The 18,536-nt window shown below is 39.2% G+C and overlaps 1 protein-coding gene across 1 annotated transcript in view; it reads right to left on the reverse strand.

Moving 5' to 3' along the window:
* LOC143149932 (uncharacterized) overlaps window positions 1-18,536 on the reverse strand; it is a 779,197-nt gene that overhangs the window by 406,964 nt on the left and 353,697 nt on the right. The window lies entirely within an intron of this gene.

The raw sequence follows: 18,536 nt of genomic DNA on the forward strand, positions 1-18,536 counted from the left end.
CGCAGCTGTAAAAACTTCAGTCGGACAGATAGAAAGGCACTACTTTTCTACGTCAAGGAATTCGAGAAATTTATTTTGAACGGACGGGCGTGGAACACGGCATCCCGGAGCCCGAATCAGTTCGAAACTTCTGTTTGCGAAGTAACTCTTCCATCAAAATGTTTTGTCGCGCCAAAGGCTACTTATCGATCGCCCCTCCAGCAGCGTTTCTATACGTTTTATCAAATTTTTCTCGACCAGCACGGAGACAGTTCTTAACCCTTGAATTCCTTTCGACGGGACAAAAGAAACCTTTGAAAGGAAATCATGCATCGAACCGTAGAGCCAAACCGGGATAAATTATTATCGCGGCCGATGTTTTAGAAACGAACTATTCGAAGATATTGCCATGGATTTTGAATTTTTGTTCTTTCTCCATTTTTAGATTATCTTGTTACAGTTCTTTTTTAACGTTTTTTATCAATCGTAAGATATCGTTGCACTCTTCGGATAGAGTCGAGTATACTTCGTTTGAATCGAAAATAAGAAATAACTACTTGAAACGAAATTTTCATTTATTGTTTCTTTCTTATTTATATTTAAGTAATAGGTGTTTTAAAAGAGCTTTGAAATAACAGTATTATCGTTTAAGGAACGAATAAATATTTATTCGGATGGGTACAAATTTATTTAGTATTTATAAATGGGAAATTATTTATTTTTTATGGGAAAACCTCTTAATCACCCTTGAACACCGTCATACTTTTCTGAAAGTTTGTTTATGTTTTAAAGTTTCAAATAAGTATTATACCATGAACGATGGATACACGAAATATCATATTTTTAAAACTCGTTTCGAAGATTATTTCACTTTACCATCTCGAATACAATATTATCATTTTATCGCCTCTATAAAATTACTAAATCCTACCAGATCTCCGTTCTTGATAAAACCGTAATAAATCCTCAAAGTTCCAACAATAGAGACCATTTTCGTTACCCTAACGAACGGAAGCACCGAAAATTAAATTTCAATTCCAAATATAAATGGAACGGAATTGGTCCGCGCAAAATGACTTCGTTTCAATCCTTCCCGAACCCACCCTCCTGCAAGCACCCGAGAGAGCTCCGTAAAAGTTCCGAGAAATTGAGGCCACGAAAACTAAGAAGCCACAAAATAAACAAGATCCTTACGATGCAAACTACCCCGAATAACTCTCGAGTCGATCGAACGTTTCCTTCCACGATCTCTGGCCGTGTAAAATCAACCTCGAGATAAAGGTGGACGAGAGAGGGTGTTTCTCACGAAAGCTCGTTTTTTCTCAAGAAATCCACGTTCCCGTGGTTAATCCGTTGCCACAGCGCGACGATTCCGACTCGTGATAAAAATTTCGGACCAGCCACGAATGTCACGAGTCAGACTCGTGGAAACAAATGCGAGCCAAGAGTGAACATCCCGAGTCTGACTCGTGGAACGAAAATCGGGCTATATGTACTAAAAATAGTTTGACGGAGAAATTAACTAAATTAATTTCTATATTGATACAAGTTCTTGTCATTTAATTTACAATAGTACGATCTACAAAAAAGGGTGGAAATTTTTTGAAAAATGAACCTCGTTTGGTCTTGATTTTGGCCAAACAGGACGAGTTGCAATAAAAATTCAAAAAATGCTAGAAAGTGTAATATATTCTCTAGGGATAGACGTTCGAATATTTTGATTTTTACGAAAGTTGTCGAGATGACTATTTATATTCAAGTAGTCGAATATACGCGAAAAATTTGTACGTTTTTCGTTTATATCTTCCAGAATAATTAAAATTTAAAAAAGATTCCAAGTCATTCCCCAACAAATGTTGTAACAAATACGTCCGCAAAATTTCAAAGTGATCGGTCAGCTGGATCTCGAGATATCTTGCACATCGTTTCTGAATTTTCAAATACTAAAACTGTTCGTCTTTTACTCTCGAGTCTTGAAATCACTGTTCAAGACGAAAAGGCGATCGATATATTCAAAATTTCGAACCGTTCTACTCAATAAAAAATGTTCCTCGAGACGAGCGTTCTCGCGATAAACTTTGTTCGATCGGCGCGAACCCGCTTCGACACGCGTCGTAGCGTTCTCCCCTCTTGCTGCAAATGGTGTTCCTCGCGCGCACGACGATACAAAGAATCGAACGACGAAACGACAACGATATCGGCCAGGAAGCGACGGCCCGTGCGACTATTGGCCCTTCCACGTTCCAAAGCTTTCCTCGTTCCCGTGCACAGATTATGCAAATCTCCCGGAAATCCGGCCGAGAAGCGGACGCGGCGAGCGCAGACTGCGCAGAAGGGACTGCTGGAAGGAAGATAGCTTTGTGACCCCCTGTACACCTCCCCACCCTTCACCGGTCAATGCTCGTGACTCGATAAGATCGTACGTTTGGTCTCTTCCGGGTGGACAGGCCTCGCGCCGTTTCCGGAAATTACATCGGCCAAAAGATCGCGCGACGTTCCACCGGAATGGAACTAACTTCCGACACGGTGATTCGATGGAATTTTTCAAATCTGGAAGAACGTGTACGCGAAGGTGGGATGAATCTGACCGGACACGTTCGAAACTGTCGGACGTAACGCGTCGGAGATTCGAGAAACGAGAACGAGGACAGGATTCGAGCTGGAGGAGATAATCGTCGAGTATCCACGAACCAGGAGAGGATGTCAGCGTGGAAAAAATAATCGCGATGTGTCTGGGGATCGAAAGAAAGTTCGAACGTGTGAGGATAATCACCCTAGAGGTGTATCTGGAATCGAAGAGAGGATTCGAGCGCGAGAAGATAACCGCCGAGTATCTGGAAACCAAAGGACAGGATCCGAGGGGAGAGAAAATAAGTGCGAAGTATTTTAGGAACGAGAAGAGAATTTGAACGTGTCGGGATAATCGTCGAGTATCTAAAATCGAGGAGAGGATTCGAGCGAGAAAAGATAATCGTTGAATATCTAGAAACGAGAGAATTTAAGTGGGAGAGGATAACTGTCGAGTATCTAGAAACCAGGAGAGGATTCCAGCGGGAAAAATACTGGTAAAGTATCTAAGAACGAGAAGAGAATTTGAACGCGAGAGGATAATCGTCGAGTATTTAAAATCGAGGAAAGGATTTCAGCGAGAAAAGATAATCGTTGAATATCTAGAAACGAGAGAATTTAAGTGGGAGAAGATAACTGTCGAGTATCTAGGAACCAGGAGAGGATTCGAGCGGGAAAAATAATCGTAAAGTATCTAAGAACGAGAAGAGAATTTGAGTCAGAAGGGATAATCGTGAAATATCTAGGAACGAGAAAAGGGGGAGAGGAAATAAATATCCAAGAACGAGAAGAGAATTTCAGTGAGAAAAAGTAATCGTGAAGTATCTAGGAACGAGTAACGAGCAGCGACCAGTTAATGTTCTACGTTTGAACGAATTACCGAAAGAAACAAAAGATCGATAGAGAAAACATTTGAAATCGACGATGATAACTATTATTATGTATATATTAAGTCTTGTATTGAGAAAGAATTAAAGTCTCGTTCTCGCGTCGAGTTTTGTTTCAATTGAATCTTGTTCGGCTCGATCGAACGAGTATTTTAAATTAACAAACACGCTAACTTATTTATCGCCTCTATCCATTCCTGGCGACAGTTTTAATAGCTCAACGAGTATTATCCTATCTGTCACACTCGAAACCACGCAAACGCAACTACGTCCTTCGTGAAACAATTTGTACGACGAAGCACCTATTAACTCGAAACATTTATTTCCCGTATGATTGATAGTTTCGAGGAGTTTAAACTCCCGTAACAAAACTCGATTACATCTCTCAAAAATTGTAACTCGTTTCGTGAAACTTCGCCTCCCCTTACGAGACCCTAATTATAACTCTAATAATGCTAATCATTTTCATAATGTAGGGTATTTAGACCATAAAATGCCATGCAATAACGAAAGGTTCAACCAAGAAACGATCAATTCACTTTAATAGCTTCGTTAGTGGTATTTAGCTAAATTCTAAGAACCTTCGAAAAACAATCTAATAAGAAAACACGTTGTCAAAGTGATCATCGGTTAAAAAGTGTCGTATCGGATCATCCACGCTGGAAAAACGCAGGATTTAGGCATTTTTCCTTGAAAAAAAATGTTCACCGCTGATCGGTGCGCAACTTTGGTAACCAATATACTGTACAAAGCGTAAACAAACTCGACCAGACCTGGACTCGACCACCACCGTAATGATACATACCCATCGCTGTTAATTTTGTAACATTCGAGTCTCGATTGTTCCAAACATTCATTAGTACACTATTTATACTAGTATACCATTATTATCTATAATAATTAATCGTTCTTTAAACTCGATTTAATGTTCGCTCGAGATTAGTTTCTCGACGTGAAACGTTATCGAGAAGCATCTTTCATCGAGATGCTCTGGAACAATGATCACTTCGCATTTCGCGACGCGACACGATCGATTGAATTACAGGAGCATTTCCAAGGACGAGGCACCGAAAACGAATGGCACCGGGTGCAAATTTTCGCGCGGCCGTATCGATCGATCGTTGACAACGTCGAGCGCGGAACATTTTTAAAAAATGATTGTCCACTAGTTGTACCGTTCCGTGCAAGTGGCGCACGAACAGCACAATCATACGCACAACCGGTGATGAACGCAGAAACGTTGCACGTGAACAGAGAACACCGCGTGACGTCGTCCCGTGACTCGATTTATCACTCGGTCATGCCATCGAGTCTCTCCGTTGCTGGTGGTGGTGGTGGTGCTGGTGCTGCTACTGCTGCAACGCGACTAGTTATTCGTAATTACTCGCGTCACGGGGAAAGGCCGTTTCTCAAAGTAGACGGACGAACAGCCAGATGAAGAAGTTTATTGGAATGGGATTTCCCTTTTCGCGTAAGGGACCATGATGAATATTGCTCCTAATAATCGTCACGACGAACAAACGTGTTACCACCGTATCATTGCAGAGCTGCTAATAACCCAAATGGCAGATTCTTCTTAGACCCTGTAATATTATTGCAGCGCAGTATCGATATTGCAAACAGTGTAGAAAATTCCACGTAAAAACGGAAAATTATTCTCTCCGAGGGCAAGAATATTTTTCACCGTTTCATTCGACGGGAAGTACTCCGGCACTCGAATTTATGAAGTCACTGGGTTCCAGAAGGTTTCGGATAAAGTTCAAGATACTTTAAAATCCTTCTTTCTTAACTCGAGCACTATTGTACATTCAAGCAGAGTCAACCTTCTTCAACTTTCTTTGATCTTGGTAAATTCTTTGTTTCACGAGTCAATTTTAGTCTCCGGCTACTTTTGGTCTCTTTTAGGTATTAAAGTTGAATTCTACAAGTCTACCGTATTAAGAATTTCTCGTATAATTTGTATTCGCAAGGACCACTGTCTTTTGATAGTACAGAGAGAGAGAGAGAGAGTATAAAAGATTTTTATCATTCTATTTTTTGACAATTTTAATACTTCGGAAACGGACGTCGGGTTTATTTTTCACTTTGTCAGATGGGAATTGTACGGGCCAAGCCATTCGTGTAGATCATTGTCGAACTTTGAACCATAGCAGTCTTCGCGCTCACGTTTTTTACTTTAAAGCGATAGAATTTTGTTCCCCAGTATTCTGTGAAAAATATGACGAAATTGGACTGGATATTACGTACAAAGGTGTAAGAAACGACAACGAATGCGACACCAGATGCGTTGCATGTTTGTAAAAGACATTCGAAAATTCATATATATTTTACAAATATATTTTCTTTATCTTCGATTATCGTTCGTTATTATCAGTCTTTGAGACACAATTTTCGGAAAAATATTTTCTTCGAGCAGACAGTTGTTCGATGAAAAAGAATTTCTTTGGAAAAATAATCTTTGAGAAGGAGCGAATTATTTGGAAAAAATCATTTCCGTGAACGTAACGATACAAATGTAATTTAAACGCTCGTACAACGTTCCTTGAAAACACGCATTAAACGCGACGAATTTTTTCAAGACGAATTAATCGACGTTACAGTTTAAATTAAATTACCAACCGCTCACTTCCACACCGTTTTCCTCAATTTGAATCGCAGGAGTGCCCGGCGAAGTATCCGCGTCGTAATTACGATTGTAACGGTTTGCTGAATCGATTAAAATTTAATACAGCCCGTGTAACTTATCGAAGTAAAATTGGAAGGAAATCGAGAGGAGGCGGTAATTAGGAAAGCGTATTCCAATTAATCCTTAAAGCAAACCTTCGGCGGAACAGGAATGAAGATGAACGACCCACTGGTCATCCGTTAAACGATTGCAATCAACGGTGCAATATATGAAGGGGCCGTAATACGAATATTGCATATGGTGGACGTGCCACGTAGAGAGCAGTTTAGGTCACCATACGTCTCTTCTCGTACCTTCTGTCAACGTTTCTCATCCTACATCTTGCTCTTCGATTTGAGCTTGCTCTCGTAGTAAACTCGCCGGATCGTAGCTCGGAGAACTATCGATTCGCGACAGAGAGATACGAGAATTCCTACGTTCGAGTCGTTGTTTGTTCACGTGGATCTTTTTTAAAATTTTCGAAGAGATCGAGACTCTCTTTCGGTAAATTAATACGGGCGAGACTCTTGGAATTAAATTGGGCAATGTTGCTGATAAAACTGATTCGAAATGTTTGCGCCAACTTTTGAAAGGTGCTCCACGATTCGATTAAAAGAGAGGGTACAAATCGCAGAACTATTGGAAGCGTAGAGCTCAAATTGTGTTAAGCTCTGACAGTAAAAATGATCAAAGAACTTGCTTGCGATTGCTAGAGACCAGAGTCTAACGTCTGTGTCTAATCTTGATGATTCGAATACGACGAGAGGACTAGTCATTTCGAACCAGACAGGTGGATAATTAGAGACTAACTAATCTTGGAATTGATGCGGTGATAAGCGAAAGCTTGGTAAACTTTCTTGCAAATGTTGGAGACCATAGTCTAGGTTTCTCCGGATAATTCGAACTCGTCCTCGATTATTCGAATACAACGAGAAAACTAGTTTCTTCGAGTCGGATCCTTCAGTGGTGGTGATTGTTGAACGTAGATCATTTTTGTTCGTTTTGTTCGCGATCTCCGGATGAACGCGGTGATAAGCGAAAGTTTCCAGACTAATGAGAGCTACGCCACGGAACTTCGCGAACAATGTCGAAAAAGCAACGTTACAAGCAACGTTAAAAAGTAAAGAAGTACGCGTGGCGTGACTTTTTCCTAGAATATCATGGATGAAGAACCGCCCACGAATGACAGGCTATCGACACTGTAAAAATTCTCGAAAGTTGGGCGACATCCTGTGCGCATCCAGGTCGTAAACTAATTTAAGGGCACGCTTGCCGTAGGCGTCGCTCCAGCTCGGTCACGACCAACGCGATTTTTACCCCGGATTCAAGTAACAGAATCATTCCCCTGTTCATTTTTATATAGTGCCAGCGACCCATCGAACCTACAGGTAAACTTATCTATCGACGAAAATGATGTCGGATCACTTCCCACGGTATCTCAGTGATTCTCAAAATCTCTAACCTGACCTCAACAATCTTATGTCCCGATACAAGGTGAACAAACTAATAAGAAACACCGCTCGATTGATCTTCGATTGGGATGAAACTTGGTATATCGATGGAGTATTAACACATATAGGTATTTTTGTTCATTAAGCGATATTTGTGTGCAATAGGTAACAATTAATCTCAAATTTGTACCTTCTTTTACCTGACAACTGTATTGTTCATATTTGTAGAGGTATGCATGCGAGACAAATATGCTGTGAATTGTGCGAAAAAGGCTTGTACTGAACTAATAATAAATCTCTCTTTTCTCTACACAAGTGTATTATTTTTTCTTGCAATTACGTTACCTAAAGGAGTCTCAACTCAAGGATTATTATTATTAAAAGTTCTCTCGTGACTTTCAGAAGAAGTGTAACAATTGTTGGGCGAATGCACGTCACAAAAGAGGCCATTTCAACGATCGTTCCTCCTCTTCGATCGTATTGCAAGTGTAGGTGTTACGTTTCGTTCTATCCTCGGTGTAACGACTCCTCCATTAGACCAACATCGTTTCCAACATTTACAGGTCCGGAAACATTCGTTCGAATTTCCTCGAGAAATGGTAGCAAATACAAGAATCCTGATACACGAATCCCAATCCTTGTCCAGAAGTCGTCGAAAGCAATTCCATCGAAAAGGGGCAAACGTCAAAGAGAAAGCGAACACATACCACGAGCGTAATCAATGGGACCAGCTGCGAAATGGACCGAGAGGATCCTATTACACGCGTTACAAGTAACTCGAACCAGAAGGGTAGTTCTCCATCCATCTCTTCGTCCCCGGCCCTCATTCGAGCAGCTCTCCTCAACAGTCCATCGGTGCTACAATACGCGCGGCACATTGTAATCTATGAGCTGGGCACCGCCTAGGTGGCCGCTGGCAATGATGATATCAGATGTGATTGACGCGTTGGCTGTGCCACAATCCCAATCCCCCGTTTCTCACGCCACGGTACCATCATCCTCCGTTGTACACCGGCGAGCACACGACGTGCAACCAGGTGTGCAGCACGGGTTGCGCCCAATTAACCATTTAAATGTGCAACAGTCAACGGGTACGAAGGAAGTGCATTCGAACGATAGATCTCGAAGTGCAGGTACCATCGTACGGAGATCACGGTCTGGGTTTCTTCTCGAGAATTCTTTCTTTGGAATCTGTCGAGACATTTTTTATCATTTCTTGTTCCCCGTTTCTCGAGAAATGACGGTAACGTAATTCGTGAGTTTCTTATTTGTTTCTTCGAAAATGAGTTTTCAGTTGGAAACTCGAAGCAGACTTTTCGAAAAGTATGATAAGAATGATTCTCTTGAAAATTTTGAAGAAGCGTTTCACATCCTCAAAGGATTGTCATTAGAGAAACAATTAGCGTTGGCAATTGTAGATAGTGTAGAAGAAATCATTAAATCGAGGAAGATAGATTGTAAACTCTGAAAAGAGTGCTTTATATTTTTTAATTAGGTGGAAAAAGGATACCTTATTTATAGAAACTGATGTTATACGTACGATGAAGCTAATATCTACATATTTTTTTATAGCTACAGATTTCGTTACGAAGGAAAGAAGTAGATTGATTGACAATGCACCAAAACTATTTGTAATATTCATATGTATCGAACCGAAATTAACACGAATACTTTTTTAGTTTTCATGTACCACGTGTGACGTTTACAGATTATGTAATATCATGGATACAAACGTTTGTGAATAAATGTATAAAAGTTAACAATACCGAAATTATTAAAGAAAACACATGCAAATATTTTTTTTTTGAAAAATGTTTCTACCGATATTTTCGTAAAACTGTGCGATACGGTATCGGTATTTTGTTTTTCGATAAAAGTCCCCATTTTGTGACCGACATACAAGATACACCGACAAAAAGATAGAAACGTATGTTAACGATAAAAAAAGTTCATCATTTTTGCTCTTATAATATTGTTACGAAAATAATATCAGCTTAACGTCGATCATCCTTTTTAACTGCTTGTTTGCATAGCTTTCGCATCACTTTTACGTGACTTTTTCCACCTATCCCGCAACAGAACCCATAAATATTATTCTAATTTTCCGCGACGTTGTTCGGTCGTTTTTTTTACTCTGTGTTGGAAAAACTCCTTCGTACTTGTCAACCATTAGAAATATAAAATTGTCATCAAATTATCTAATCGTGAAAAAAATATGACAGCGTTACAGAATTACAAAGAAGAATAACCATAAATTGAACGTTCGAGAAGCTGTGCTTGAGAAATGTAAAATGCATTCGTAACACTCAAGAATTTTCCCCGTTTTTAAGCTTAATTCATTACAACAAAATTACTATGGTACCAATCTAACAAGCGAAACAGTACGATTCTACAAAAAGATTAAAAAAATGTCCTATTGCATAAATTGTCCCAAGTCTCTCCATCGATTAATTAATCGAAGTGCATTGGTAACGTTCGTAACAGTTTCCTATTGATAAATTTTATATATCGCGATAAATCGACGACAACAACACGAACAGTACGACTCCAGAAGAATTGTTTACACACATACCTCACGCACGAATCGTCCCCAGTCTCTTCGTCATCGACCTACAACGATTAATTACTCGAGTGATCCATGGTCGCTCGTAGACACCGAGTGTACAACTGATAAAGCTATTTTACGATGCCTGCAGGTGACAAAATGATTTCTCAGATTCTCCGCATCGTCCACAGGTTGCGTCGTCGAAACGAATCGCAATTTCTACTGTAATCCCCTAAGCATACACACACTCACGTGCTCACTGATACGTTGATATATGTAGACACAAGGACGGAGATCGTGCAAAGCGTCGACTCTGCCGATAGCCGGCCAAAAACTGATTCATACTGTTTGCCCATATTCTCGCTGTTTACCAACCTGTTCCTGATTCTGGGTCAACCTCGTTGGACGAGAATTTCGTGCTTTTGCGGTTATTAGTGGCAGGAGTCATTATTAAGGATTCAGGCCGTCCTATTGGCTCTCCGATCTGCTCATGGATCGTGAATGAGGACGGATCGAGTTTTTGCGGCGGTAAGAGCCCGTGGTGAATTGGATTGACGGACATTTCGCATCGATAACGGATTCCCGGAAATGATACGAGGATACGCAGAGGTTTGTTGAAACTGTGTTTTCAAAGATGAATCACAGATTGCAGTGAAATTGTGATTTAATCGTCGATTAAAATAGAATTTATTTCCATTAGTTTGCCAGTCCTTTGATTCGAACGTAACGCAAATATATCGATTTATCCCTTTGTTTTCCAACACGGTTCGATACTATTTTCAATGAAAGAGTAACGTGTAATGCTTTCGAACGGGTAATATTGTTCGAATAATATGACTATTGTCCCGTATTCGGAATCGCGTGTATCAAACGCATTTATGCGAAAGGAAATTATTGCGCCGATAATGTAAATCTATGTTTATTATGAACGATTTCATTTTAACAATTGTTTATTCTTATCGGCGGTGTGCTTTCGTTTTATGCTAGCAACAAATATCGAGAGATACGGAGTTCTTTTGTGTTACGCTTTTGCGATTCTTTATCCGGGTATGGAGAAAAATGGAACGAAATGTTTGAATAGATTATATTTCGAAGCAAAACGGAATTATAATTATGGTTAACCTGTCTCGAGTCAGTGTACATTTGTGTAATACACTAGATATAATATTGCTTGATTTATTAACGTTCGTACTACTGTGAACAAGGACTTCGAGATTGTTTAATTGCTTCCCTTCCAAATTCTGTTTTCGATAATTAAATGAGTTGTAAACCTGCCTGAAGTAATAATACAGAACCACAAATACAACAACGCAGCGTTTATACTTTTGGAAAAGTATGATCGTATAAAACACTTGTAACAGCTGTGGTATATATGGCTGACCATTGCGGCCATATTCTACTGCGAGCAATGTGTACACGTTGTCCTAACATCGTGTTATTTCTCAACCATTGCACGTTATTCTTTCGTATATCTGTTTTTTTTCTCTCTCAGTTCACTTCCAAAATACAGACAAACCTTAAACACAACAGACAGTAGTTTAAAGTTCAGTCGGCGTAAATAAAAATTATTTTGATCCGTGTGCGTACAAAATTATATAATTTGTAAATATTCTAACCGCACCATGGTGCGATATTACCGAATATATAAATTAATGAAGAAGAAATAACATATTGTATCTCTTTGACATCTCGAAAGCAACTCCAAACCGATTGTTAATTATTACGACGACAACTAACATCTACTCATCTCTATTTATTGACACATTCTGTAGAACATTGGCAGAACATAATAAATCATAACAATATTTAAATTCTCGTTTCTTCCCTACAAAGTTACAAGAGATATTTGTAAATAAACATTAAACGAAACCTCCCAGTAACATTGTATTTTATCGGAAGAAACTCAACTGCATTGAAACATTTGTGTTACAAAATAACAATCGTACGAGTAACGTACGAGTTTATCGTGAAATATTAATTGCGATTTCAAGATAACTCAACCAATATCGACAACACTTACCACTACGAAAACCTGAAAAATTTCCTCGGTCTAAAATCAACAAGAATCGCGTGGCGATGCAACTTCACGGAACTCATTATTTCCATCAAAATTTATCCGTTCCCTAATGGACCATAAAAGCAACGCAAACCATTAAGGTTTTCTTATTGGTATCGTGACGTGCATCAAATACGGTGAATCGTCCGTGGAAATATTTTGCATCGAGTTTTCCTTTTATCCGTGTCGCAGTCGTTAGACGAAAGCAATAACGTTAATTTTCTGCACGTGTCGCAGTGAAGCGAACGATACTCGAAAGGCAATCGTGAATTTCGCGTTCTTTTCGCGGACGTGTGTCATAAAACGCTTAGAAATTGCCCGGTGACCTGGACTCTCATCTTCCTTTTTCGCAGCCTTTTGTACATCTTTATCTTCGTGCTTTCAGCTCAGTTATACACCGGGACCATGTCGATCGAGTCGTTCTATTTAATCGATGTACAGATCTTAGAAGAGGAAAGAGCTTTTGAAACGTGCCCCTTGGAGATTTTCAGACGACGGTCCACTGGAGAAAAACTGATCACTTTTCTTCAACGTTTTCATAAAGTCAATTTTCCCTGAACCTTTTCCCTCTGTATAACCACCGAACGCAAAAGATTTTATTCAAAGTTCTCTACGTAGGATAAATGCACAAATTGCATTGTACCGCGTTTACAATGTATTCACAATGAACTAACGTATAATTTTATTTCCATTTATAATTTAAGCACAGAGAAATCGAGTAAATCTCTAGTATTGGGAGACGAAATGTTGAAACATTACTCGCAAACTAACGACACGAGGAGCAAGGAAATCAGTCTCTTGTTTCACCTATTCTCTTCGCATTTTAGGTTTCTAGAGATCGGATTGCAGAGGAGTAGAATTTCCAGATAGAGGAAGATAGTTTAAAAATTCGAAAAGTTAAAATTACAAACATGGAATCTTATGCATTAATAAAAAGTAACAACGTTCAGTGAAATTATAAATATCTTCGATGCAACGATTCGGATAGAACGAAACAAAATAGTGAGGTATAACGGTGAACGACATTGGCGTAAACATAAATGCAGAATATTAATTATTGTTGTACTCTTGAACTCAATGTGTTTGGAATGTCTGGTTAATGAATTCGGAGAGTTCAAAGAATTAATGTCCACCGAATTTATTCACCGATTTATAATTAACGTTACAAATTAAAGTGTCATTCCATCCGAATTGCTATATTAAAGATATTTATAATTTCAACATTGTTACATTTTGTTGATACAGTGAGGTTTTGTGTTTAAAATTATCCCATATTCCGCAATGATTTTTATACATTTTTTACCGTAAATTAATACGCATCGTCGTTACGAAAATAATGCTTCATCGAAGAAATACTGAGAAATTTAATATTTCTAAAAAAACTGTTCATTGAACATTTGAGTTAATTTATCGTTCGATGAAATTCAAGACCGACAATTTATAGCCTTTTTCAAAATATCGATTTCCTTGTTAACGTCGACGCGAATCGAAGAGCATTCTAATTTCCGGATCATCAAGGCGCGTTTTAATCACCCGAATATAAATGTTAATAATTACGCGGAATTCTGGTTTCATCGTTAACGACGACCGTTAAGGTAGATAATATTTTTCGAGCAACGTGAAAAATGCGAAAAGTTTGCAGTTCAACGGCACGGAATAAATTAAGAGTAGCGAGTTTAATTATTATTTTCACGATTGGATTAAGAAATCTGTCAAATTGACTGACAACGTATCGGACGTTGAACATATTAGCGTTAGACTATACGGTAGTTCATATTTCACTCGTTGAAAATTAACACCGGTAATATAGAGGCCTTCTGAAATGACTGGTTTCCATGTTAATTGCAACGAATCGAAATAACATTTTAACTCCCGAATGATCAGGGCACGGTTTAATTGCACGAGCCGAAATTTTCATAATTACAAGAGACACCGATTTCCACGTTAACGACGATCATTAAAGTAATATTTTCCATGGCGGTAAAAAATGTGAAAATTTAAATGTTCTGTAACACGAAAGAAATCTTACAATCCGCACTCGATATTCAATTTCGATAAGAATTTAAAGAACCGGACGAATCGTCTAAATTGTTCGTACAATATAAACAGCAAGATTCGTTTTGTAATTATACGAATGAAGTAGGATTTACGATGGAGATTAAAAGACTATTAGCATTAAATTGAATATCATCGGATAGTAATTTATTGATAATAAACGATGAACCGCGTATCAAATATGAATCACGATTGAAAATTATTCTATTTATTAACGATCGAAGTTATTCCATTTATTCGTGATTGAAATTATTCTAAATATTCAAAATCTCAACGTTTACATTATTCAAGTGAAACAAATATAACGTACCGATTGTTTCACGAAATGTTCGTGAAAGATTCATTTCAATTTTAAACTGAAATATTAATTTTCATCGATAAGTTTCTGAAAGAAGATCAACGTTTTAATCGTTTCACCCTACTCGGCGGAAAACTCGAATTGCTTTGATTCGACTATTGTCGAACGGTTCTTCTTTTCCGTAGAAATTTTCCCGGAAACTCCAACGCCGTAATATCCAACACAAAACGAAACGTGGTTCGATAGACGGTTCGATCCATGCGATGTAATTATTCGAGTCTCGTTAATTCGCGTCACGTCGTTCAAACGGGTGTTTCATAAATCACGGTGGCCACGTCTGCTTCGCAAGAAAGTAATCGACAAAATGATACGCCCATCGGTGGACAAAGTTACTCGTTAAATGGCGTCTGTATTGTTATACGAAATTAATAGGTCGTACTACAGCCACAGTCCAAACATCGACGATTAATTCCTCGTTTTATCACTTCTTGATGTAGATTAATTAACTCCTCGCAAACGCTGCATGGTTCGCGTCTCTACGGCATTCGAGCATAACATTTGTATGGCGCTAAATTTCGAAATTATAGGCGGCTGAGGATAAATTTGACGGATAATTCGTTAATGCTTTCACGGGTAGCATTATTCGATGAAATTAAATCACTGTTTCGGCACTGTTATTTCACAAAGATTGTAAAATATCGACAAAATAAATATCAATACTTACACAAACGAATAAATTGTCTAAGCGAAACAAATATTTTCCATACGTATGGTGCAAAATAAACATCTACCGATAAATATCGTCATACTGCGAGATTGTTAAGAATTTCGCGAACGATAGAATAAATTGTTATCGTTATTTAAACAAGACGAAAACAATGTTACGACAGAATTGGTTAATTCAAGTTTATTAATAGAACGAAAATTGTACCTTTGCTCGTATAGTTTACTCTGTAGAGAAACTGCATTTTTTAGTATTAAACGAATCGATTGTTGGCATTGCTAACAATGGTAACATTATTTAAAAGTCTACAAATATTAAGGTTTCTTCCTCTAAAGAAACATTGTGAATTTAAAGTTGCGATATTCTTCTCTTTCAAACTAGTTTTAATTAAAAAAAAAAATATTCTTTCAAAATGTACTCCAAACGTCAAACGTAAGAAATAATTTCTTATACTTTTACATTCTTGGAGTTTCGTTAAGATATTTCACAATAGGTGCCAAATAACGGTGAATCGACCTAACGACGAGAAAATCTCGCCAGAAGAGAAATTTACAATGTTTAAAGAAAGATTCAACGACAGTATACGCCACGAAAGAAGTCTGAAATGGGAGACAATTTCCCGAGTAATCGATAGATATTTCGAACAATGGTGATTCCTATCGTCGATACACCGTAGCTCCTAAGCTTCCACTTTGCTTCTTATTTATTAGAGGGAAGCACAACGCGAACGCGGGACGACATTTATATTCATAACGAAACGAGTTCCTCCGTTCCCGTTTCGCGCCGCCAGCAATATTTACCCTCGACAAATATAACGTGGAAATCATTCACCGAATCTCCTGTTCGTTCTACACGCTTCCCTTGCACCCTTCTCGTTCTTATTCTCGCATCCTGGTGCCTTCGTCGATTCCGGATCAACGACCCCAGTCAAGGGAGGATTTCAGCTGCTGTCGATTTTCGCCCGAAGCTACGAAGGGAATGCCAAAATAGCCGCGGTTATGACACGGTGGGTATTGTTTTGCCATAACACTCTGGGTAATAGAGATCCCTATATCAGGTGTATCTAAATACACGTGTACACGCGTAATGAAAGACTACGAACTTTAAACCGTGTAATTCTTGATACACGGGAGCTAGCGTATATCTATATTATACATACCAGTATATTTGTATATTGTACGGGTACTAGTGTATTTGTGCATCGCACAGATACTAATGTATTTGTATATTATACAGGTACCAGTGTATTTATATATTACACAAGTATTATAATATAAGTGCATTTCCATAGTACATGGGTACGAGTGTATTTCTAATATTACACGTGTATTTTCTTACACGTGTATTTTATATTACACATGTACTTACATTTGTTTACATTATCGCACTTCACCGACTCCTTACTCGATCCCTAATCGTCTTCCAAATCAATCGTTTCTACGTACACAACGTCTACATTAAACGCCTGGAACACTGACCCAGACATTCGCACAGATCCCATTTAATCCAACATTCAACGTCCTGCAGATGACATAAGTGTTACCACTGAAACGACCTATGTAGATACAGGAATATTGTCCCCAGCATCGAATGTGTACGCACCTGAGATTCCCCGAATCGACTAGTTACCTCTTGAAAGCGATCCAGGGATCGAACGAAACGCATCCGGCGCGGTGAAATTGTCCAAAGATCCCACTTTACGAGATGATCGTCGCGAAACGATTTCCTGGAACGGTGCCGCCCCCAGCTCTCACGAATGTTCAATTTTTCCACGTCGCGACATCGCTCGGTGTCTCGTTTAAACACACCCTCCGTAAAAAAAGTTCCCTTTGTATTAGAAAGCATCGAACGTTGGAATAAAAAGCTCCCGGCGCAGGTGTGGCAAAGCTCTCATCCCGTTCGCAACCCTCTGCTCCCCACACCGGTCAACTTCTGGCTCGAGCCCCGTTTCTATTCAATCGGCGATACGTTTAGTAAATCCAACGAAAATTACTCTCGCGGCTCTCGTATTAATCCCCGGTACACGGCAATGACCGTGCAAGCGGCACAGTGCTTGCTCTTCCATTCCGGTAAACGTATCGCGGGCAGAATCTGCTACGCGGCGTGTTACAGTGCCGCGGACGTAATCACGCTGTGTGAACATGTAAATCCAAAACGATTCGCCGCTCATTCTGAAACGCTAACATCGATCGCGCGGCCACGTCACGCGTACTTACGTTTCATCCCTTTCAGGAGTCGATCGTACTCCTCCGCCCCTATCCCACCGATCCTACCACCATGCGGGAAAAAAGTTTCATTCGTCCGCGACATCGCGCGAAACACCACCGGTTGAAATATCCGTCGTTTAGCGACGTTTCGCCAATTAGAAGGTTACGGTGAAACTTTGGAAATACGAATTGTGTGAAAATAGTTTTTTCAAGAGTGTTTCAGAAATATATCTACACAACCTTGTCACCGGTTGGAATATCCTTCGTTTGTAGAGGTTTCGTGAATTAGAAGGGTAGGGTGAAACTTTGGAAAAATGAATTGTTTGAAAATATTTTTTTAAAGAATGTATCTATACAACATTATCACTGGTTGGAATATCCTTCGTTTGTAGAGGTTAGCGAATTAGAAGGGTAGGGTGAAACTTTGGAAAAATGAATTGTTTGAAAATATTTTCTTAAAGAATGTTTCAGAAATATATCTACACAACTTTATCCCCGAACTCTTAAAATTAACGAAGTTATAGCGGTTCGAAAGACGCGACGAGCAACGTGACAATCACCGCAGTGGAGAACTTAAAATTATCCGAATCGAATTCAACTTTTTTCCATTCGAATCGTTATTTTTAATTCTAATCTCGATAAAAATTTACCGAGTCTTGTCCCAAAAATCTGTAGCGCGTTGTCGCGTAAAATGGTTTCCCTTTAGGAGTCAGCAGCGGCAAAAACATGAATTAGAATAATCAAAAACTTCCTTGGCAACAATAAACAGTGTTTCTTACCGCGTCCCACCGGGGATCCGCAATATTCTGCATGATTCCGCAATTATGAAAAATTTATGCAAGGCGTAAAACGGGACACGGTCTTCGCGACTTTGCACGTTAAAGTCCCTCCGCAGAAAGGGTTTTAGAGCCGAATGACTTGCTCGGTACGGCAGTTACTTTTAATTAGAGCGCTCGGACGCTCTATCTTCGAGCGTTTAAGGGTAGAGGAGAACACCGACTTAGCAGCAATTTTTACCCATTAAGCCTCGTGGAAGAGTCTCGTGAGACGCGTTCCGCGAAAAAGACCAAAATCTCCTTACACCGCGAACTTCTACCTCGT

The sequence above is a fragment of the Ptiloglossa arizonensis genome, chromosome 8, assembly GCF_051014685.1.
Source record: "Ptiloglossa arizonensis isolate GNS036 chromosome 8, iyPtiAriz1_principal, whole genome shotgun sequence".
NCBI lineage: Eukaryota > Metazoa > Arthropoda > Insecta > Hymenoptera > Colletidae > Ptiloglossa > Ptiloglossa arizonensis.